This window comes from Eschrichtius robustus, chromosome 16, assembly GCF_028021215.1.
Source record: "Eschrichtius robustus isolate mEscRob2 chromosome 16, mEscRob2.pri, whole genome shotgun sequence".
NCBI lineage: Eukaryota > Metazoa > Chordata > Mammalia > Artiodactyla > Eschrichtiidae > Eschrichtius > Eschrichtius robustus.
Window position 1 is genome coordinate 1,590,402 of NC_090839.1, and position 23,096 is coordinate 1,613,497.

Here is a 23,096-nt window from a genome sequence, read left to right on the forward strand (position 1 = left end):
TTGGTGAATTGGACCTCCCTGAAATTCTAAATTCTGCTCTGCAAAAGACACAGTTAAGAGAATGAAAAGGCGAGCCGCAGTCAGTAGAAAATATTTTCAAAACACACAACCGGTAAAGGATAAACACATCTGTTATTTACAAAGAACTCTTTACACTCAGTAAGAAAACAAACAACCAGGTTTACAAGTGGGTTGATGACCTTACGAGACCCCTCACCCAAGAAGATACACAGGTGGAAATAAGCACATGAAAAGATGCTCGCATCATATGTCATCAGGGACATTAGAACAATGAGAAGCCACTACCTGCCTCTTAGGACAACCCAAATCCAGGACACACACACACCAGATGCTGGTGGGGATGCGAAATGGTGCAGCCACTTCGGAAGACAGTTCGATGACTTCTTACAAAACTAAACATACTCTTACCATGTGAACCAGCAATTGTGCTCCTTGATATTGACCCAAAGGAGGTGAAAACTTAGGTCTACACAAAAACCGGCACATGGATGTTTATAGCCACTCTATTCATAGTGGCCAAAACTCAGAAGCAACCAAGATGTCCTTCAGCAGGTGACGGATAAATAAACTGTGGTGCATCCGGACAGTGGAATATTATTCAGCCCTGAAAAGAAATGAGCTATCAAGCCATGGAAAGACATGGAGGAACCCATTTGACTGTTGGTAAAAAATGTATATTTTACTCTTTTCCACAAAGTCTGAATCCTGTTTTATCTCTGATTATAATTAACACTTGTTTCTGCAAGATTAGCAAAATGATGACAATTGATGAAGTTCTGTAATGGGCACGTGGATGTGTATTGCATTATTCTACTTTGTGTTTGAAAATTATCATAATAAAAAGTTAAAAATTAAAAAAAAGAAAAGACATGGAGGAACGTTAAATACATTTAACTAAGTGAAAGAAGCCAATCTGAAAAGGCTACAGACTGTATGATCCCAACTCTATGACACTCTGGAAAAGACAAAACTATGGAGACAGTAAAAAGATCAGGGGTTGCCAGGGGTTGGGGGGAGGGAAGGATGAACAGGCAGAGCACAGGGGGTTTTGAGGGCAGTGAGACTACTCTGTATGACACTATAATGGTGGATACAGGTCATCATACATTTGTCCAAACCCATAGAATGTACAGCACCAAGAGTGAACCCTGATATAAACTGTGGACTTTAGTTAATAATAATCTATGCATACTGGTTCATCATTATAACAAATACATCACACCAGTGCCAGATTTCAATAATAGGGGAGGGATATATGGGAATTTTCTGTACTTTGCACTCAACTTTTCTGTAAACCTAAAACTGCTCCCCCAAAATTGTCTATTAATTTTATTTAAAAGTAAAAAAAAAAATTAACTACCGTAGCGATTCACGTTATCTTCTGTATTGAAAATACTGTACATATTTGAGGTCATCATGCGTACACGGTTTGGAATCCAGAAAGCCATGGTTTCAATAAAAAACTTAAATGTGATGGAGGAGAAACTAATAACAGCCTTGAAGCCCAGCACTGTTCCCAACCCTCCAAGAAAGCCCTGCTTCCTGCCTCAGGCTTGGCTGGCAGCTCTCGACTCTTGCTGAGCATTTAGGTGATCTGGAAGGAGACCCGCAGACAGGGCTGCTTCAGGGAGGGGGGACCGCTGCGTGCTGGTTCCCCCGACAGTCCTGAACCGGGCGCACCTGGCCTGTGCGGGCAGCTCTGGGGGAGAGGAGCCTGGGGGGCCGGGGGAGACAGCGTAATTCCAGGGGGCCTCCAAAGAGACCCCCCCCAGTGTGGGGGGCAGCGGCTCCAGAGAGGCCAGTCGTGGAGTAACTGTGCCCCTCCCGCTCCCCTTCAAGCTCCAGGTCCGAGGATTCCTCCCCCAGGAAGGCTCCGTCACCCCCCCCCGGCTGCCTCCCCTGCTGAGGGTCACCAGCACCCCGCCCTTCCCTTGAGAGTTCCCAGGGCCTTGTCATGCTGCGTTATCCGTGTGGTCACGTGTCCTGCATGGCCTCCTTCCCGGGCCCTGTGCCCCAGGAGGACAGCGAGGGTCCGGCGTTTTCCCACCGCTATCCCCCTCGCACCCGGGGGGCCGGCCTGTTGTAGGTTCCCAGCGAACAAACGGATGGAGGCCTGCTGTCGGGGAGGCCCTGAGGGCAGGGGCTGCTCTAGGCCAGAGGCGGCACGGCCAGCTGCCCTCCCGCTGGGTGACCAGGTGACTCTCGGGTGCTTGCAGGTGCAGGAAGGCCACACCCCAGGGAAGAGGAGGGAGCTTCCCAGCGCCGCCAGGGCGTCCCGCTGGGATCGGCCAGCACAGCCACCCGAGGACCCTTGATCCCCAAAGAGTTTGAGCTGCCACGACAGGTGGGCCCACATGCGGCCCCGCGCTTCCCGCGCACCCCCGGGACGTGGCCAGAGCGGCCCCCATGTCCCACAGGGCGGCCTGTCCTGGAGCAGTCGTTCGACATGCCCAGGAGGCTCTGGGAATGCCCCAGCGGCCTCACGTGAGCCCCCAGAATCTCATCCCCAGGGAGGGTGCACGTCCACCCCCGGGATGGGGGAGACCTGGCGCACAGGGTGCCCCCTCATCCCGAGAACCCCTGGGCACAGCCCCAGCTCTAACTGGAGTCTTGGGCTCCACGGAGGGCCTCAGAGTCTTCAGACAGAACCGCGTGTCCCTGGCTGGACCTGGCGACCACGTGGCCCAGCCTGTCTCCCCAGGTCCTCTGACCGCACCCCCCAGGGCCTCACTGGTGACACCTGCGGGCTTTCATTTGCTCTACGCATGTTTTGGGGATGCTCGATCTCTGCCAGGACCACCACGTGCCCCCCCCCTCCCAACATACACACAAGGGCCCACACTCTCCTGTGAGGAATGCTCCCGTGGGCCACTGTGGGCCCAGCCCTGGGCATGGCAGCCCGTTCCTGCTCGTCTGTGCCCCAGTCTGGGGTGGGGAGGCACTCAATTACAGCCCGGGGCAGGAAAACCCTGGGGCTAAATGCAAGCGGGGATCCAAGGCACCCTCCCCCTCTTCGTCTGCGATTCTCTCAGTCACTCAACAAACGTGTTTGAGCAGCTGCTCCGTGCCCGGCCCTGTGCAGGGTGGGCCGCTCCTGTCCACAGGCAGGTCCAGTCTGACAGGTTCCCGTACCAGAGGCCCGTGGCCAAAGCTGGTCTGTAGACGTGCCCGCTCTGGCTGGCACAGGCCTGAGCTCTCAGGGCCCCCCAACGGGCACCACTGTGCAGGAACGAGGGGTCATGTCCCCCAGGTGGGCAGAGGCCCCCATTTCTCCACAAGCCCCAGTGCTCCCTTATGCCTCACACCAGCCGGCTCACTTGTTCACGCCCCACCGGCCTCTTTGGACTTTGGCGTCTGCAGTGTCTGCTTCAGGGCCCAGCCCAGGGCCTGGGGTGTGGTGGAGGTCGGGGGCACCTGGTTTAGGGCACTGGGGTGTGGTGGAGGTCGGGGGCACCTGGTTTAGGGTACTGGGGTGTGGTGGAGGTCGGGGGCACCTGGTTTAGGGCACTGGGGTGTGGTGGAGGTCGGGGGCACCTGGTTTAGGGCACTGGGGTGTGGTGGAGGTCGGGGGCGTCAGGGGCACCTGGTCTGGCCTGGGACTTGGACCAGGTTCCCAGGCGTTAGTGCCGGGGACCCAGACCTATGAAGGAAGGGGTCGTTATGGACACCCCAACTCCCTGAATGGTCCGCGGCCATGCTTGACCCTGCCTGGCGGGGCGTCACTTGCATGGGGTTCACAGGCCCAGGCTGGGAAGGTGGCAGTGTCCCCGCCTGACAGTCAGCAGAGGGCTGACTCCAGGATGGGGCAAACTTGGGGTTATTGGTTAAATCATGTGGAGAGGTTTTTTCCCCTTTGCAGGGATGAGGTAAATATTTAGATTTACTCTTAACTTCAGGGACTAGAGGAGTTCTCAATTTACGGCTGTAATTATATCATTGGCTCAATTAATGCCCACTAAAAATTTTATGCCACACGTGACATTAACATAGCACCTCTGAAATAAATGGCCAGGCCCGCAGCATAAGAAATTCTGGCATTTACGAGGTTTACTGTTTCATAGATCGTTCTAAACTGCCTTTTATTCTCATCTGACTCTGCCTGGGGAAGCAGTGCTGCAGGCTCCGAGACCCCAGGCCCTGGGACCTGAGTGGGGCCCCTCAGGTCCGCTGGGCCGGCGCCTACTCACCCAGCTGCCCCCAGCTGCCCCCAGCATCAGCCCGCGCCCACACTGCCCCAGGCCCACTCCGGGGCTGCCCTTCGGGCTTGTACAAGGGGTGTGTTTTCTGAGGCCCTGCAGACTTTTGCTCTTTCCCACCGACTCACACTGGTTTGTTTCCTCCCTCTTCCTCTCTCTTCTGAACGGAGCTGAAATGAACAGTCTGACTTGGAGGAGAGGTGGCCTCGTGGACACGATGCTTCTGGAAGGCCAGGTCCCACCAGCCCACCTGGGGGATGTGGCCTTGGGGCCAGGAGGGGGTCCCCTCTGAACAAACATCTCCCTCAGGGACACAGTCCCAGGACGGTGGCCCATAGTACCGTTTGAGAATCAGCAGGCCTGGTCGAGCCCCAGCTCTGCCACCTCCGTTGGGGCGACCGTGGACACGTGGCTGACCCTCTCTGAGCCTTTAAGATTTGGGGACGGTGACACCAGGTCACGGCTGCAGCGAGGCGGCCTGCCACAGGTAAAGCCCATCACACCTGAAACATTTTGTACCCACCTCCCCTCTGAGGCCTGCTGCCTGGCTCCCCAGGTAGGGGGCGAATGTCTGCAGCTCCCCGCAACCCCAGGCAAGGCAGCTGGGCTCGGGAGTCCCTGCCCAGTGCTCAGGACCCTGGGTGGGGGCAGTAGAAGCGCTCCTGCCCTCCCCACTCCCAGGGAAGCTCTCTCTGCTCTCCACGGCCTGAGGCCTCCAAGCAGAGGCCCAAGTGGGAGGGGTCACGATGCCGGGGCAGCCCAAGGCCCCCCAGTGAAGAGAGAGCTGGAGTGGGGGGGGGGGGTCTGGATGGGAGGAGCCTGGTAACAGCGGGGGCACCAGGAGAGAGGCCTGGGGAGAGGCTGGCCTCCAGTAGGGATGGGCCGCGTCCCTCCGCCGGCGCCCAGAGCTGTGTCACTATTATTATTAAGGCCATCATTGCTCTTATTAGGTTTTTATTTTAATTTTCTTCGAAGACAATATATACATATGTTTTGTTTTGTTTTAAATCTGACAGTCCAGAGGCGACACTGCAAAAATGAGTCTCCCTTTCACCCACAGAGGCCCTCGGCCCGCACCAAGACCAGCCTCCCGCAGAGCCTGTAGGTGTGCACCCACGGCAGACGGGTCCCTTCCTCTGTGCTTTCCATTCCACGAGCCACACCCATTGCTGCTCAGGAAGCCGGGCCTTGGGGTGGCTTGGGGTCTGTTCAAAACGTGACGTCACAAAATGACAGGTCTTCCCGGAACCAGATCAGAACATATCTGCCTTCCCAGCAAAATTAGTTGCATCAGAGCCTTTGGGGTTCTGAAGAAAGCTCTAATCCGATCCCTAAAGTCACCCAGGGGCTCAGAAGGCTGGAGGGGATCGTGGCCCCCCGACAAGCCCAGCACCAGCCTGCACCCCCTCCCGCAGCCTCATGGGGCCAGAGACAGGGCGGCCCCTCACCTGGGAGGGGCCAGTCCTGGGTTCCACGCTCCAGGAAGCAGGTCCTCTCGGGCCACCACCACTGCCCCAGGCTCTGGGGGACCCAGGCCCTGAGCCCTCCGCCCCAGCCGTGGCCCCGGCACCAGGCACGATTTCAGAGTTATATTAAGGAGTGACAGCGGCGTGGGGATGGGTGTCTGTAACCAGATAAGACCAGCAGGACACAGTTGTCAGAGAAGCCGGATTTATCCTGCCCCGGTCAGCTGATGGGTTCCAGTTACAGCCCCGGCGGCGGCCGGTGCGTGAGCTTGCGGTCCACGCCCGGCAGCTGCAGGGGTTGATCGGGGCGCGATTCTCCTGGAGAAAGGCACTTACCACACGCAGGTTGAAAATAGCCACGAGCAGAGCACCGAGGGGCCGGGGCCGGAGAGCAGCCCTTACGGTCCCGCCCCGACAGGACAGGCCCTGGCCCAGCCACTCCCAGACCCGGGGTGGGAGGGACGCACGCACTCCTGCTGACCGGGGCTGTGTGGCCACATCACCACCGGCCGGTGCACAGAAGAGGCTCAAATGGCCGCAGCCTTTGGGAGAAGGCAGCGCCAGAGCGGGGAGGGGAAGGGGTGGCCGCCCAGGGCCCCCTCCCAGGGTCGCACACCGGCCACCCCCCTGCTTCGGGAGCCGCCACCCCGCACCCGCCTCTCTGCTCTCCGCCTCAAGCTCCCAGCAAGCGGGAACCCGGGCATCCCCGCTCTCCAGCAGACCAGCCCCGCGTGTCCTCTGGCTACTTCCCGGCTCTGCTCCAGGGCTGGCCAGCCTGCCCGTGGGCAGTGGGAAGGGGCGGCTTTTTTGGGAAGTCTGTGCTGTGGGTGCTGGCCCTGGTGAGGAGGGAGGAGCATGGCGCCTGGTCACAGCTATTTAAAGGCCAGGAATGGACAGGTGCGGAGGCCGGGGCAGGAGGGGGGATGTCTGTGTCAGGTGTGAGGGAGGGGCTGGCATGCAAGGCTCCCCCCCAGGGCAGGAGGCACCCCAGGGGCTCCTGGGCACCTCCTGCACACTCCCCATTGGGGCCAGGGTGGTCCCGCTGCGTGCTGTGGCAGGAAGGGAGAAACCTCAGTGCCCACCGGTGAGGAGGTCCCAGGGTTGGGGGGGCAGCAGCCAGGACGGCCTGTCCCCTCCCGGGTCAGCACCCGCACGGGAAGCCAAGTCAAGCCTGCAGCGCAAGCTGGCCCAGGCTGGCCTGGAGGCCCAGAGGCAGTCTTCAGGCCCCCGAAAAGGCCAGAAACACTTGCCCCCAGGGCCGGGAATGCAAGCCTTTTATGTCGTTCCTAGTTGGGCTTCAGCCTTCCCGCTAAATCATCATCATCCTCGTGACGGTCAGAGGTCCACTCAGACCCTCCTGGGTCAGGCCATGTTCCCGCCACGCTCGCTGTAAGACCCTGGGCAAGTTCGTTTATCTGAACCTCAGTTTCCTCATCTTTAAAATGGGCGGATGGTGGCAGCCCTGCCCAACAGGTACACCGTAAACAGTGGCCACTGCAGAGCCCCTGGGAAGACAGAGCAGCCTGGCCTAAGTCTCACTAATATGTAAACGACTGCCACAATCCCCCACTCTCCGGAAAGGGCCCCGGGGAGGCAGGCGAGGGAGGGAGGACAGAAAGGCTAAAGGGAGGGACTCTGCCCCGGGCACTGTGGGTCTCACCCCTGCCCCACCACAACTCCATCGGGCTCCCCAGACCCACTCTAGCCTGACTCAGGCCTGGTTGGGCTGGGGCAGCGGAAGAGGCTGAGGGTCCCACCCCAGGACCCCCACCCAGGTGCTCAGCACCTAGGCTCTGCGGTGGTGGCAGAGCACAGCTGGGCTCCACCAAGGTCCGCTAACGGGGGTTTCATCCTGCAGTGGAGGGGAGGCGGCTCCGAAAGCACCCTCGGCCAGTGGGGCTCCTCTGGGGGTGGGGAGCAGAGCAGAGCCAGCCAGCCAGCAGGGCAGTGTCTCCACCCAGCTCCACACTGGACAGTTCGGGACTCGCTTGCGTTCGCAGTCGGCTCCTTCTGCAAAGAGGAAGTTGCCTTGTGCCTCTTGCCCATCGACTCCATTTCTGAGCTGATTGAATGCAGAGCCCAAGCTGGCGTCCAGAAGCCACCGGGCCATTGGGCCCCCGGGTGTGTAACGGGCAGTGGGCGGAGCTTAGCCTCCACATCTCACCCAAAGGCTGGCCCCACTGAGATGGGGCCCCGCCTCCCCCTCCTGTCCCCAGAAACCACAGCCACTAAGTCACATCCACACCCCTCACTAGGCAGGGCCCACCCCGGGAGCCCCCATGGCCCTGGCCGAGAGGGCAGGGCAGGGGTCCTGGCAGCACCCCGACTCCCTCCTCAGTGCCGTGTTCCCAGCTGTTTGTGGGGTGGCCCGGAGAGCCCTGAGGACCTGCTGTCCCCATCGTCCCGAGGGGCGGCCGCTGCAGCATCCACGTGCCCTCCAGGAGGCCTGAGCACTTCCGCAGCCCCTGCGCCTCCCGTTCTGCTGCCATCGGTCTAAGGCTGCCCAGACAGGGATGGCCTGGGGCTGGACCTGCAGGCCAGCTGGCCAAGGGGGCCAGGATGGAGGGAGGAGCAGAGGGCCCCTGACCCCTGTGAGCACCAGGAAGCCGTCCCCAGCACCTCCGAGCTCTGAGGGGCACGGCCCAGCCGGTCCCCCAAGGAGGTGGCTCGTTCACCTGGGAGCGGGGACCCCTGACAGAGGCGAGGGCTCACCTTATCCACGGAGGGGGGTCAGGAGGCTGTGTTTGGAGGAAGGAGCAAGGGTCTGGGTGAAGAGAGGAGAAGGGGGGACACAGAGAGCGGGGGGCGGGAGGGCATGGAAGGGGAGATAGAGCAAGAAAGCGAGCTCGGAAAAGAAGAAAGGATGACAGGAGACTAGACGTCAGCACCTCGGAGGCAGGAGCGAGTGAGGAGGATGGGGGGACGACGAGGGACGACAGGGGTGGGCACCCCGGGGGGCGGGCGTGGCGGGGGCTTGATGCTCCTCCTTGGTGCAGTTAAATCGCCCGACTCCCGGGACAGACACTCGGCTCGGCCAGCATCACCAGGCCACGTGGCCATGTGCCCGCCCGCGGCCCCGGGAACAGAGCCCAGAGCAGCTGGGGTGGGCGGGGGAGCCCCACATTTCACAGGAGGCACGGCCCAGCCAGGGGCGGGGTGTGGAAAGTGTGCCCAAGGTCACCGGGCAGAGGGGTCCCAGATCCTGGGAGGCCACTGGCCTCATGGCTGGGGGGGGGTGGGGGAGAAACAGGGGAGGGGGCTGACCAGACATTAGCCAGCTCTGCCTCGTCGCACAGAGCCGCTCAGCCGGCTGCTATGGCACAGCCAGCAGCGCACAACCCCGGGGAGAGCCCAGGGCCGGGCCCACTCCCCACCTGCTGGGGGCAGGGCCCGTGGTCACTCCCTCCAGGAGAGCAGGCGAGCCTACACCTGTGCACCCCTGTCCCCCAGCATCTCCTCAAAGACGGGGCACACGTGCACGCACGGGGACTTTGCAGCAGCCTGTCACAGCCGTGCAAGCTGCACGCTGTTCTGTAAAGGACGGGCCAGCAGGAGTACGGGGGGAGCTCGAGCCAGGAGATGGGGGCGGGCAGCCCGGAGGGGCCCAGCACCACTGGTGGCTGGAGAGGAGAGGACCAGGGGGACACGCGGGGGGTCTGGGCTGTGGTGGAGCTCGAGACGGCCAGAGCAACCACGATGCAAAGAGGGAGCAGATACGTGTCCAGTGTCCCCGTCACCTGTCACCACCTGGCCGGCCTGAGAAGCCACCCTCTGCCTACACCCCCAAAGCCTTGGTAGAAATGGGCTGCCACCCACGGTGCTCTGGGAAACTGAGGAAGGGTCCACGTCCACCTCTGGGGGGTTCAGTAGGGGAAGGGGAGGGGGCTCGGGCTGTGAGCTAAGCTGGGAAGTCTGATCAGAGAGACACGGGGCTGGCGGGCCCCCCACTGCACCTGCTCTGCCCCAGCCTGTGCCACCTGCCTGAGGCCCTCAGATCAGCACACAACCTGGCAAGTCAGAGACAAGCCCCCGGGGCCCTTCCAGAAAGAGCGGATGAAAACGCCAGCAGGAACGGAACTACTGCTGGACACATCGCCGGCAAGTGGAAATGAGGAGCCTCCCAAGAGGAGAGGCAAAGTCATGGCTGGAAATTAGGGGGGAAGGTGAGGGAGCCAGAGTCTCGACGCGGCCAGCAGGGGTGTGAGGCTGGCGGGAGGGCGGTGCCCCTTTACAGGCCGCAGGTCCCGGAGGCCGCCCCGGCCACGCAGCGCCCGCTCGCCCAGCTCTGGGAGGAACACATCCAGCCTCCGGGCCCAGCCAGGCGGGCCCCGCCTCCAGCCCTACCCGACCCAAACCCGCAGGGCCAGCTCTGGTCTCGGTTCAGCCTCTCTCTTCTTACCAGGCCCCTGCAAGTCCTCCCACAAGGCCAGGAGCAGGGAGGGCCAGCGACGGGAGGTCCCAGGCTGAGGACACACCTCAGTGTCCCCAGACTTGGTTCGGGGACCCATGGGTGGAAACGCAGCACTGAGGGTCCAGGGGAGGGAGTCAGGGTGGGCCTGTCCTTAGCAGTGGTTAGGGTCCCCCCAGGAGCTTTTCGCCAACGGAGGGCTCACCTGGCATGCCCGCTCTGACTTCCCCTAGTGGCTTGCTGGATGACTGTGTCCAGAACGATTCTGAGGCTGCGTCTGGGCTCAGCAGTAGAGAGTGGAAATCGATTGGTGATGTCTGACGAGGGCATAGGAAGAGCACAAGGGTGTGAGTGCTGGCATCCGGCATCTCCACACTAATAGGTGTCTCATCATTCCCAAACTGAGCTGAGCGAGTGTTAGGAGGGCACGGGAGCAGAGCCCTCTTCCTCTGACAGGCAGCGTCCTCGGCCTGCAGTAGCTCTGCCTTCATTCCGTTGGGGTCACACACTCCCAAGGACCCGTTCCTCTTCTTCCATTTAGACAACGGCTTCTCCATTGACTGGCTGAGAACCAGGCCATCAGCAGAACGCTTTCCCATCGAAGCTGTCCCCTCCCACCATCAGATCCCAGCGCTTCTAATAGAACATCAGAATGCGCCGTCCAAGAGCACGCCCTTGACCCCCACCTTCCGTGGCTCAGGAGACTTTTTGGGGCATTTTTATAAAAATAACATGCGTGTAAATACAAATAAAATGGACTTTGGCTGTTGAAGCTGGCGTGGAGGAGGAGAGGACCAGGGCCCTCACCTGCGTGGTCTTACCCCCACCTTCCCCACGGTTCAAAGCTCCCAAGTGAGGGCCATGCAGAGTGACCCGCGCTTACCTCCCACTGGACAGATGGGGAAACTGAGGCCTGGACAGGAGCAGGGATGGGGACGGGGGAGGAGACGGAGGGATGGAGGGAGGAAGGGCAAGGACGCCCATGCCCCCTCCCCCCGCCCCTCCCCCTCACTGCCTGGTGGACCACAGAGATTCACGGCCCTTCTTGTTCTACGAGCCGCGTTCCGCAGTCAGGATGGCTCATCAGACAACTTTCAAAAATCACCACTCATAGGACTTCCCTGGAGGGCCAGTGGTTAAGACTCCGCGCTTCCAATACAAGGGGCGCGGGTTTGATCCCTCGTCGGGGAACTAAGATCCCACATGCTGCACAGTGCAGCCAAAAAAACAAAAAAAAAAAGATCACCACTCATAAATTTCCAGGTAAACTACATTGCTTTTAAGAAATAGTATTAATGTAGGGGGGAAGAAAAGACATACATGTAATTTCTCCCGATTTATTCTTGCCTGTCATGCTAGCGGTACAATCTCACCTCCAAGTCTAAACCCAGTCCCGGCCTCTCTCAGCCATTTGTGGGACCAGAGCCTCCCGGGGCAACACCTTCCCGGACGGTGGCCGCACGGGGTCCGCGCTGGGGCAGGGAGCCGGGGCCAGCAGGCCTCAAGGCCACAGAAACGGACTCGAACGCAGCCCCGCTGCCCCGGGCTGGGCTCCTGTCCCGATCACAGAGGCGGCAGCAGGTTTGTTCCCTGGTGGACGGTCGGAGGATGTGGGCAGTTGGGGGTGCAGGCGGTTGTTGGACTCAGGCCGGAAGACCAGACCCAACACTGAGACCCACACAGCACCTGGGGCCAAGGGAGAGGTGGTCAGTCTGCACGAGTCCAGGCACTTCCCCGGGCCACTCTGGGACCCTGGACCCACCCCCCCGCCAGGGTGCTATTCGGGGAAACTTTGAGACCCTTGGAATCGGCCCCTGCTAGGCAGTGCTCTCTGAAGACAGTGTCTCACCTGAGACCAAACCCACATGAAATGGGCAAACTGGGAGGAACTGTCAGAGCGGCTTGGGGACCAGGGCTGTCTCCCTGCCAGGTGGCTCCACGGGCCAGGTCAGGTGGAGGGACAGGCCAGCAGCTGGGCCCCTCGTCCTGCGTCTGCCCCGGGATGAGTCCAGGTCTCGTGTCCAGGCCGGTCCAGGGCACGTGAGGGCACAGAGACCCCTTCACAACTGGTCCACATAAAGCCCGTTTCCTCAGGGCCTGGGCATCCAGCCCCTGCTCTCAGGCAAATCTGCTTTCCAGGGGCTAGAGGAGGGGACGCGCGCTGCGGAGGTGACCCTCCCCGGCTGCGCCTCCGCCCTCCAGGACTTTGCTGGTGACCGGAGCTGCGGCCGGGCTGTGTGGAGCCTGGCCCGGGAATCGCTGTGTCAAGAAGTTCTCGTCCAGCCTGGCAGGGCCGTGCCTGGAGCTGCTGCCAGCGTGCCCCACAGCCAGGCGTTCCCTCGAGGTGCAGCGGGGACATGGGCTGGCCCAGTGCCCTGAGGGGCCTCGCCTGCTCTTTGGGGAGGTTTGGGGGCGCTCAGGCCAAGACCCTGCCTCCGAGACTCCAGGAACCCCCTGCCGAGGGCAGCCTCTGGGCCTTTACTGGATCCCGGGCAGGCTTGCTGTCTCCCCCGGACTGCTCTTCCTGACCCAGCGCTGCCCCCCGGGGCCCTCTGAGAAGGCCCTGGTGACAGAGGGTGCCGTCAGCGTCCTGCAGCTCAGCGGGAATGATGCCTGTCTGATGAGGAAGCCATGCCCCCACCTCTCTGCTCAACATTCGCAGGGGAGACAAGCCCTCCTCTCTGGGTTCCAGGTGAGGACTCAGGAAACATAGACTAATGGGGGGCACGTGGTCCCGACACCGCTGTAACACCATCCCCAGACCTGCTCTGTCTCCAGGTGGGTGGAGCTAGCAGAGGGCATATTCGGGGTGTGCCCAGCGCCCGTTGGAAAGGCCTTGAGGGACCAGGGCAGATCCCTTCTCTCCAGCCTGTCTGCCCTCTGTTGTATGAGCCGGACTGGACCACTCGGGGGTCCTCCCAGGCCCAGTGCTCCGAGGCTGACCTGGAGGAAGAGCCCACCATCACCCCACGCCCAGTGGACACCCCAAGGCAGGTGGGTGGGCTGGTGGGCAGCTGGGCAGCTCCAGGACTTCCAAAGGTCAGGAGGAGACAGAGGCCGGTGGAGAGAAGTGCAGGCGTCCTCTCTCCCTTCACATGACTCGGGCAGCAAGTCTCACAGGGCCAGGGAAGGGCCCCTTTAGCCCCTGTGACACAAACCTGATTGGGATGCCCAGGGAGCCAGTGGCTCCTGCACCCATGCCCACCTTAACGCCGCCAGCCCCCGCCTGGCATCCAGGATATGCCCCAGGCCCCTGTAGGTGGGTGCATGCCCAGGCCACCCAGGAGGGAGGGCGGTGACCACAGGCCCCTTTCCCACACGGCTCCCACCTCCCCAGAGAGGACACTCAGCCCGCTGGCAGCTCCTGCGTCTGTGTCTCCTGTCTGACACTTTTGTTATCAGAGGAGCCAGGGGCCGAGGGCCCGAGCCTGCTGATGGAGGGCGCTGCCCCCATAGCGCCCTGAGGTCACAGCCCTGTCCAGAGCTCTGGAGGCCTCTGAGGAGGTGACAGCAAGGGCAGGACCAGGCCGCTGGGGATCAAGCCTTCCAGACGGCGGGAATTGCAGGTCCAAGGCCCGCGGACCAAGGCAGGAACGAGCTTGGGAGCGGTCCCATGGAGCCTGCCCCGGGGGGGGCCCAGGATGCGGTCCTCCCCTGTCTGGTGAGGGGGTTACCCACCCAGGCTAGGTGGCCCTCGGGGTTGTCGGGAGCTGGGGGAGGCGGCTGGGGCACCGCATCCTACAGGGTGGGGGCAGCACCAGCAGGTAAATGTGCACTTCACCCTCTGCAGCTTGGAGAGCCCGGTTTCAATGTTTTTAGCTTAAAAATATTCCCATCAGGGCTTCCCTGGTGGCGCAGTGATTAAGAACCCGCCTGCCAGTGCAGGGGACACAGGCTCGAGCCCTGGTCCGGGAAGATCCCACATGCCACGGAGCAACTAAGCCCATGCACCACAACTACTGAGCCTGCGCTCTAGAGCCCACGAGCCACAACTACTGAGCCTGCATGCCACAACTACTGAAGCCCATGAGCCACAACTACTGAATCCCACGTGCCACAACTACTGAAGCCTGTGTGCCACAACTACTGAGCCCACATGCCACAACTACTGAAGCTCGTGCGCCTAGATCCCATGCTCCGCAACAAAAGAAGCCACGACAATGAGAAGCCTGCGCACCACAATGAAGAGTAGCCCCCGCTCGCCACAACTAGAGAAAGTCCACATGCAGCAACGAAGACTCAAGGCAGCCATAAATAAATAAATAAATAAATAAATTTATTTTTAAAAAAATATTCCCATCAGAAAGTCCTTTAAGACATGCATCAGTGACAGGGCCTTGTCATGTCACCCGCCCGGGGTCTGTCCTGGGATCCACCAGGGGCTGAGCAGGGTGAGGGAGGAGTTCTGTGGGATCAGAGGTCCCTGGCCCCCCCTACCTGGTCTCCCGCCCTTCCCTGGAGCTACTGTTACCCCCACTGCACACACCGGGATGTGGAGGTGATGCCCAGGGGCAGCCTGGCCCCTAAACGCTAGGTCACAAGGCCACAGAGCCTGGAGGGGCCAACCAGGTGACCTGGCACAAGTCACAGCCCCCACCCCCAGAGGGGCTCGCCCCTGTCCCGCAGCCATGCAGGAAGCATTTACTGAGCGCTCACTGTAAGCTCAGCTCTGAGCACACGACCTTCTTCTGCACACAGCACTGAGGCTCGTGGGGGCCAGGCAGGTGGCCCCTCTGTGTGCCTCCAGCGGAGCGGGGACACGTCCCCGCCGAGGGGCAGGTGCTCTCAGAGCAGCCCTTCTCTGCTGGCTGCACCACATTCAACCGTTTCCCCTCCTCCACCTGCGCTCAGACCCCAGATGTGCAGCCCCAAGCGCATTCCAGGACGTCAAGGGGCTGTGGGCAGAGACCCCTGGGGTCCTGACAACCAGTCAGGGTGGGCACGCCAGGGCAAGACCGTGAGACGGGGATAGGAGTAGTCTCAGAGGGGACCCAGCACGTGCGGACTTACAGTCCCTTCCCATCGGCGAGGCTCTTCTAAATGGGAAGGCAGAGGGGCGCTGAGCCACAGCCTGGCTGGAGCCCCAGCTGAGCCCCATTGGCCAGGGCCCCCTCCTCCCCAGGAGTGCGGGGCTCCCACCCCGGCAGACCCTGCATTCTGCCTCGCCAGCCAGCTACTGAGGGTCCCGGCACCCCAGCCCAGGAGGGCACACCCTGGGGGCTCCTCCTGGTCAGGCCACCCCATGCTCAGCAAGTGCCCTCAGGCTCTGCCTCAGGGGTGCTCGGCCAGGGCTGGGGGCACTAACTGTGCCCCTCTGAGACCCCACCCAGGTTGCTGCTCGCAAACCCCTGGGAAGCATCCAAAGGGTGCTGGGGTCACACGGAGTCAGAGGGAAGATTCTGGTTCTGGGCCAGCAGCTGGCAGGTGGGCAGCCGTGTCCACTGCTCAAGGCTGGTTTCCACCCAGGTCAGGGGTGGGGGTCCCCGCTTTACAGCCGAGGAAACCGAGATGCCACGTGACACCCCAGCTACTCGGAGAACCGGGGCTTCTGGGTTTGCATGGGAGTCGTGACTCCCATCCCACAGCCGTGCACGCAAATGCTCGCTCAAACACACACTCACGCGCACAGACACACCCCCAGGCACAGATGCACGCTCATTTCTACACTGATACTGTAGGACACACACGTTCACACAGAGACACACACAACTCACACTCACCCACCTTGCAGGGTAAGACGTTCCTGCACACGCATGAACACAGGGTCAACACTCAGACGCACGCTCACACTCACACAGACACACACAGACACGTGTGCACACTCACGCTCGCACGCACTCTCTCACCCCCATCAGAAACAAGACCTTGGGGCGCCCCCTAGTGGTGACACCCACAACACACACCACCCCAAGGAGAAAAGTCCCACCTTCCCAGGGCGTTTTCTCAACCAGAGGGCAGGGCACAGGCCACCTCCCTGATCCGAGATCAGATGCGGGGGCACCGCTGTGACCCAACCCTGAGCTTGACCTGCTTCCAGAGCTCCTGACACCGCCAGATGACATTTGCGTGAATAAAATGATGTTTTCTCCCATAAAACATTCTTAAATCGTGTGAACATGTGAATAATGGAAGTACTTAAATTTATTTTCGCAAGAATGTCCTTGTAAAGAGGAGACACTGCGCCACCCAGCGACCCTCAATGTCTGGGCCTCGGGGGTGGGGGACATATGTGCGGAGGCAGGACCGTCCCCATTGACTGTCAGCCAGGGTCCCCACGTCCATTCCTGCCTCCACCTCTGTGACCTGGACCCCCTCCCTTGTCTCCCCCTCCCCACTCATGTCCCCTGGGCCAGCTCGAGCCAACAGTAATTGATAATTCATAACTGCAGTCTCCTTGCCTTAAACAAAGATCAAGTGTATTTCAAAGCAAACTTGGGCTTCCAGACAAGTGGCGGAAAGGCAAGCTGCTCCCTGAAAAACACCTCCGTCACTCCCTCCAAACCCTGGTAGAAGCCCACGCCGCTGCTTCCCCCTCCCTGAGTGATGGCTCTTATTAAATGTCAGAGAGATGGCACCTTCTCCAGGCTCGGGAAGGGGCACGCGTCTCCCTGCCACCCGCCCCCCGCCCCCGTTCTCACGCCGTAAACTTCCCCTGACTCTCATCATAGATAAATTTACTTCTTGCATACAGGTGTTTTGCTGGAAGAAATGATTCCTCCCCCAGTGTCCCCTGAGTGTGTCTTGGAAGGAAGGGCGAGAGGAACACGAGGAAACCTCAGGCCAGGCAGGGAAGGGCTGACCCTCCTGGCAAGGAAGCCAGGGAGCAGCACTCATAGTGGGACGGGCCCCGGGCCAGGGAGGGAAGGCCTCTGGGGTCCCTTCCCTCGCTCCTGGACCCCACCCTCTGCAGAGCCCTGTGTGGGCTGCTCTGAGCTGCTCGCATGCTGTTCCCTCCGCCCCAATGCTGTTCCTCCTCTCCCCACTCCCTCCTCCTCAGCCATCCTCCGTCCGCCCGGAGACCCCGTCTCCTGCCTTCAGAGCTCGTCACGGTGTGAGACGGACGGACGTGTGTGTCTCCTGAATGTCGCCCTGCCGCTGTCGGGCAGCCACAGTGGCCCTGAGCCCTCACCTTTATCAGCTGAAACTGCCCCGTGGACCCGTGACCGGGCACGTCACCGGGCGCTGGAGCCCCGAGCAACGCGCGCTGACTTTTCTCCACGGGCTGGGGTGGGGCTCTTGCCCAGGTCCCCAGGGCCCGGCTCTCCAGCACCTGGCTCAGTCTTGGGAGCCCTGCTTTGAGGCCCAGGGCGGGGCTGACGCCTCAGGGACTGCCTTCCCTCCCTGGTCCAGGAGGGGCTGAGACGACAAAGCTGCAGGGAAGGAGAAGGCTCAGCAGCGGCCAGGCCGGATGGCGGCGAAGGAGGTGGGCGTGACGACCCCAGTGGCTCCAGGGAGACCCTTGTGGCCATGGCCAGTTCTGGATCCTGAGCACCGAGCCTGGAGGCCCTAAAGCCCTGGGGCCTACCTGTGTCTCGTCCGGCCTGTCCGCAACGCCCCTGCCCCAAGTGGCCACTAGGGGGCGCCCACCGCCCGACCGCCAGACCCTTGGCTCCAGGCAGACACCCCCAGCCAGGACAGAGGGGCCATGGGAAGGGGGACTCCCACCCGAGACCCTGCGGGGTCCCCTGCGGGGTCGGCAGGAACAAGGGTGGGGTCTCCTTGACCTTGAACCTGAGGGGTCGGACCGCTCGGCCAGGCCCTCCCCACGGTGCCTCTGTCATGGTGACCACCCAGAGCGCAGGTATAGCAAGCGACTCGCCCCGTCCAGAGGAAGGCCCGCTCCCGGAGGTGGGTGCCAACCTCGGGCCAAGAACCACCCTTCAGATGCTCCAGGCACTCAGCCTCTGTGCACAGAAATCATCCCTGCTGACCTGAGTCACCCTCACTACCCCCGGGACAAGCCCTCTTGCAGGGGAAAGGGGGAGGGGAGGCGGGGCAGGGCCAGCATCCAGGGTGCCCACCTGCCCTGGACCTTGGACGGCCTGGGAGGGAGAGCACCGGGCTCGACCTTCCCGGGCCCCAGGCAACAGTCAGCCCCAAGGGGCCAGGTGACCCCCCCCGGGACAGGAAGCGTCACCGGTCAGTGACGGCTGTCAGTGGTCCCTGCTTGGGCGCCCCTCAGGCTCCCGGCTGCCTGTCATCCGTCATGTTGTCAGCACACATCCTGGGCCTTTCCAGGGCAGGCAGCAAGGGAGACCGAGTGGAGCCTGCCCTTGGTGGTCCACACTCTGCCCCGGAAGTGGGAAACACCCTTCGCCAGACCGAATGGCTGGGGCTGGGGAGGGGTCTATGGGGGCCAGCCCCAGCAAGGAGGGCTTCTCAGAGGAGGCGACACCTGCAGCTCGTCCTGCCGGCACAGGAGGCTTCCCTGGGGCCCTGACGTGCCTCCTTGCACTCCACGCAGGGGTCACAGAAGATTCCGGAAGACAAGGGTGCCATCATCTACCCTCAGCTTCAGCCACGGTCTGGCCACCCCAGGGGGCTGAAGACAAGCTCGCTGGTGTCTGTACTCCACAGGCCCCCCCGGGCCTCTCCTGGGCAGGGGGTGTCACTGAGCCCTTGGAGGTGGGCAGTGACCCTCCTGCCCCTCCCCCCGTGGCACATGCAGGGTGGGCTTGGCTTTCTCGGCAGACACTGTGCGCTGTGGAGCGTTCACTGTTGGACACTCGGAATACTGTGTTCCGGGAAGTTCCACAGCTATATTTAGCCCGGTAGCTTCTATGCCCAAGGCTGCTCAAAGGAGAAGAACCAGGCCCCACGCCCTGACCCCAAAGGCCCCATCTGTACCCAAAAGCCAGGGCCGGGGCCCCAGGGCAGAGCTCCCTCACTGGAGACCTGCCGTGTCTTTGGTGTGGAAAGTGGACACCAACACGCCCATTCCAACTGCAGCCCGTCCGCCCCCCAACAAGTCCTCGGTACCAGATCGAGGGGCGCCACGTGTCTGCGGTGGCCCCAGGAGCATCTTAATTCTGCCGTCTGGACGGCACCCCATGGGCGAAGGCACAGGAAACCCAGAGCCGAGGGAGGCGGGAACTCAGGGGCGCAGCTGTAGGAAGTAGGCTGTGGGGTGGCAGGCTTGGGGTCGGGGGGTGGGGATCTGCGGAGCCTGGTGAGGGACCGTCCCTCTCCCCCCTCCCCAGGCCAAGGGGGCTGTGGGCTTCAGGAGTCTCTTAAGGAGCCAGACTCTCCGCTGGGCCCCTGGCCCCGGGCCAGGCACCCCACAACCGTTCTGCCGAAAAGGCAGGGGCTCAGCACTGCCCCCCTCCATTGCCCCCACGCTCCAAGGCCTCTCTCAATGCTCTGGACCCTCCAGCTCTCAACCCTCCCTCAGGAAGCTGTAACGTGTGCCTGGCTGGGCCTGCTGGGGGGAGCAGAGGCACCCACGCTCAGCTTGCCCGTCCCCCAGCTCCCCACTACCCCATAATCAGTGGCTCCTGGAGGACCCCCCCCCCCACCTCCAGGGCCTGGGCTCCACAGGCAGATGGAGCTGGGCTGGCACTGTGGGGGCTGCAGGCAGGCGGGGCTTGGATCCAACTGGCCCAGTGCAGCTCCAGGACTGGCTGAGCTCCTAGGCTGAGCAGCGAGGGGCCCCCACCTCCTTCCTGGGGTCTGCAGGGTCATGTGGTGTCCTCCAGTCTCCCCTGCCCCTCCTCAGTCTCTTTCTCTTCTTCAGCTCTGTCCCAACCCAGGGCCTTTGCACGTGCTGTTTCCTCTGCCTGGAAGATGCCCCGGGTCTCCCCATCGCTGCCCTCATGGTCCCGGTTCTCAGCACCGAGGTCCCCTCCTCCGGGAGGCCTCCGTGAGAGCCCATCTCACGTAACCCTGTCCTCTGGTCCATTTCCTCCGTGACCTCCTCACCCTCTGCCATGATCGGGTTCTGTCTCTGTTTCCTTGTTACCGTTTCCCCCTCCTATAAGCCCATGAGGGCAGGAGCTGGTCTGCCGTCCTCTTTCTTTCTGTCCCCCACACCTGCCACAGAACAAGGTCCACACCTGCAAGGGTCTGGAGGGAAGGTGCATCCTCCCAGCCCACCCCTCACCTCCCAGGTCTGGGGGAGCTTCAGGAATGGCCCGTTCCATGGGCAAGGCTAGTGCTCAGGCCCCCACCCTCAGCAAGAGGGGCCTAGAGGAGGGGTGGTCCTGTCCACCCGATAAAAATAAACAGATTCCAGGGCTCCAGGACCCCTGGGTCCTTAGGGAAAGAAATTGAGCCCTTTGGGGAAGGACAACAGAGGTTCAAGCAATGGGCCATTAGTAGGTGAGGACCGAGGTCCTGCCCGGCTGGTGGCCACTCCACCTCCAGGCTCCAGGCTCCTGCTGCTGCTCCGCTTTCTCCAGGAAACTCCTACTCAGCCTCCACAGCCCAGCCCAGAAGCCCACTGCCTTGGGAAGCACCTCCAGCTGCCACACTCATTTGGGCCAAGTAAGGGAACTGGCTCAGAGCTCCAGCCTCAAGGTCAAAATCACGCTGAGAGAAAATTCCCACCCAAACCTCAGCAATACCCTTGGCAGCTGCCAGAGCAGAGGTGCCCAGCAGGGACAGAGTTCTGAGCAGCGAGAGGCACTCTGGTTGGGACCCAGAAGGGCTTCCTGGAGGAGGGGACACCCAGAAGGGCCAACAAAGAGAAAAGGGGGAGACAGGGTCTTGGGGAGACATGGCAAAGGTTAGGGTGACACTCACGGGAGTGAGAAAAGGAGGGAGAGAGGGAGTGAGGGAGCAAGGGCAGGGTGGACACACCCCAAGCTGCCCCTCACAGTGATGGAGCAGAGAGTGGGGTGGGAGGCTGGAGAAGCCGGCAGGGAGCGCCGCCTGCCCAGGTGGCTGCAGGCCAAGCCGGCAGGTGCAGGTTGGCACATGCGTCCTGCCCCCAGGGGCCAGGCCGACGCTGTGGACAGCAAGGCCCAATTCCTGGTTGGCCAGACCCCAGGGAGAGCATCGAGGGGTCCTGCAAAGGCTCCCCCGGGCAGGCAGCTCACATGGCCACCGCCTGGTCCGGGATACCCCACCATCCGGCCCAGGACTGAGCCACCCAGGGTATCTCCTTCTTCAGAGGGACAGACAAGCGCCCCATAAAGAATGATCCTGTCACAGCGCATCACCCACCCATCCTCCAACAGCCCGGTGAGGAAGGGACAACCCCGAGCCCCACTTTGCCGACGGCGAAACTGAGGCACTGAGCGGCTCAGGAGGCAGTCACTGCAGCTCCTGAGTCCACGTTCTTAGCTCTGTCCTCGGCCCCGCAGGAGCCTGCTTCCTCCAGAATCGCCCAGGGGGCTGGATGTCTGTCCCTGAGCTCAGCACCCCACGCTGGGCTCCCCCTTCCCCCTACTCTGTAACACAGGAGTGGGGGAGACGACCAAGGAGCCCTGCGCCCATGTCTGCTGTCTGTGCCACACTCCTCCCCACCCCGGGCCCGTTTCCCCAGCCGGAGCCAAGAGCAGGAACGGGTGGGTCTGTGTGACGGAGCTGCCCTGTGAGGATGGAGCTCAGCTCAGCTCAGCTGCCGGGAGAAGCGGGTGTGGTTAGCACCAGGGCTCCAGGGAGCCCGTCAACCCGACTTTATGGCCAGGTGAGCCATGAGTCACTGCCAGTTACGGGCCATGCCATGTGCCGCTTCCCATCTGGGGCACCCCAACTGCAGCTAGCCCTCCGCCCCCCCAGTCTGCAGTCAGGGTGCTGCCAAAGGTCAGGACAGCCTGTGCTGGGAAACACCCTCTCCAAGGCACCACGGGCCCAGGCGCAAAGTCCAGAGCTGCCTGCCCGCTGGGCCAGGGCGTCTGTCCCAGACGCGCTCAGCGGGGCAGGAGGGGCCAGGAGCGACGCTGGGCAGAGCCCGGAGCCCGCGATCCAGAAAGGCCCAAGTGAACCCCAAATGGTCAGGCTGCTTCAGGACAGCGGAGGCTTCCAGCTCCCTCCCTCACAGTCAGGGCGATTAAGGGTAAAACAGCCCCAAGGTGCATGCAGGACTTCACCCACCCAAGGGGCCGAAAGTTTCCACTGAAAACCTTGGGCTGGGGAGGGGAGGAAACAGGCCTCAAGAACGAGGCGGCCGCGTCCTTCGGCACTTCTGGAAAAGGATCTGGCAGCATTTACTAAAATAACACGTCCTCAGAACTGTCCCCAGCAAGCCCACTTCTGGGAATTTATAAAGGTTCCCAGACACGCCAGCAGGCCACTCGACACAGCAGTGTCCGTGGGCCAAGAAATCACCCTGGATGCACCAGAACGTCCGTCCCCAGGGGCTGGCTAAACACACCATCACACGTCCCACCACGGAATTCCGTGAGGCTGCTCAAAAACATGTGCTCACGTGGAAGGATTCCACATAGATGTTCAGGAAAAAATAAAGCTAATGGCAGGAGACGCAGGTTTGTTCAAAATAAATCAAATGAGCACATTTCAGGACTTCCCTGGCAGTCCAGTGGTTAAGATTTCACCTTCCAATGCAGGGGGTTCCATCCCTGGTCCGGGAGCTAAGATCCCACATGCCTCGGGGCCAAAAATCCAAAACAGAAAACAGAAGCAATATTGTAACAAATTCAATAAAGACTTTAAAAATGGTCCACATCAAAAACATCTTTATAAAAAAAAAAAAAAAAAAAAGAGCACCTTTCCATAGACTGACATCTGTGTGTTTGTACAAAGGGGTAGACAAGTCAGGAGGGAGAGCAGATCCTGGGGTCTCCAGGGCGGAGGGGAGAGAGAAGACGAAATATCATTGGTTTTCTTTCAGAAACGGTTACTGTGGACATAAATTACTTTTGTAATGAATAAAAAAGGCCAAAAGGAAATCCTATGGAAGGCTGTGCTTTGACCCAAAAAATTAAAAAAAAAAAAAAAAGATTCCTCTGCCTGACACACATGCTCCCCAGGTGTCTTCCCACCATCAGCCAACCCAGTTCCAACCACTTGCTCACAGCAGTCACTCTCTGTGTGCCTCAAAAC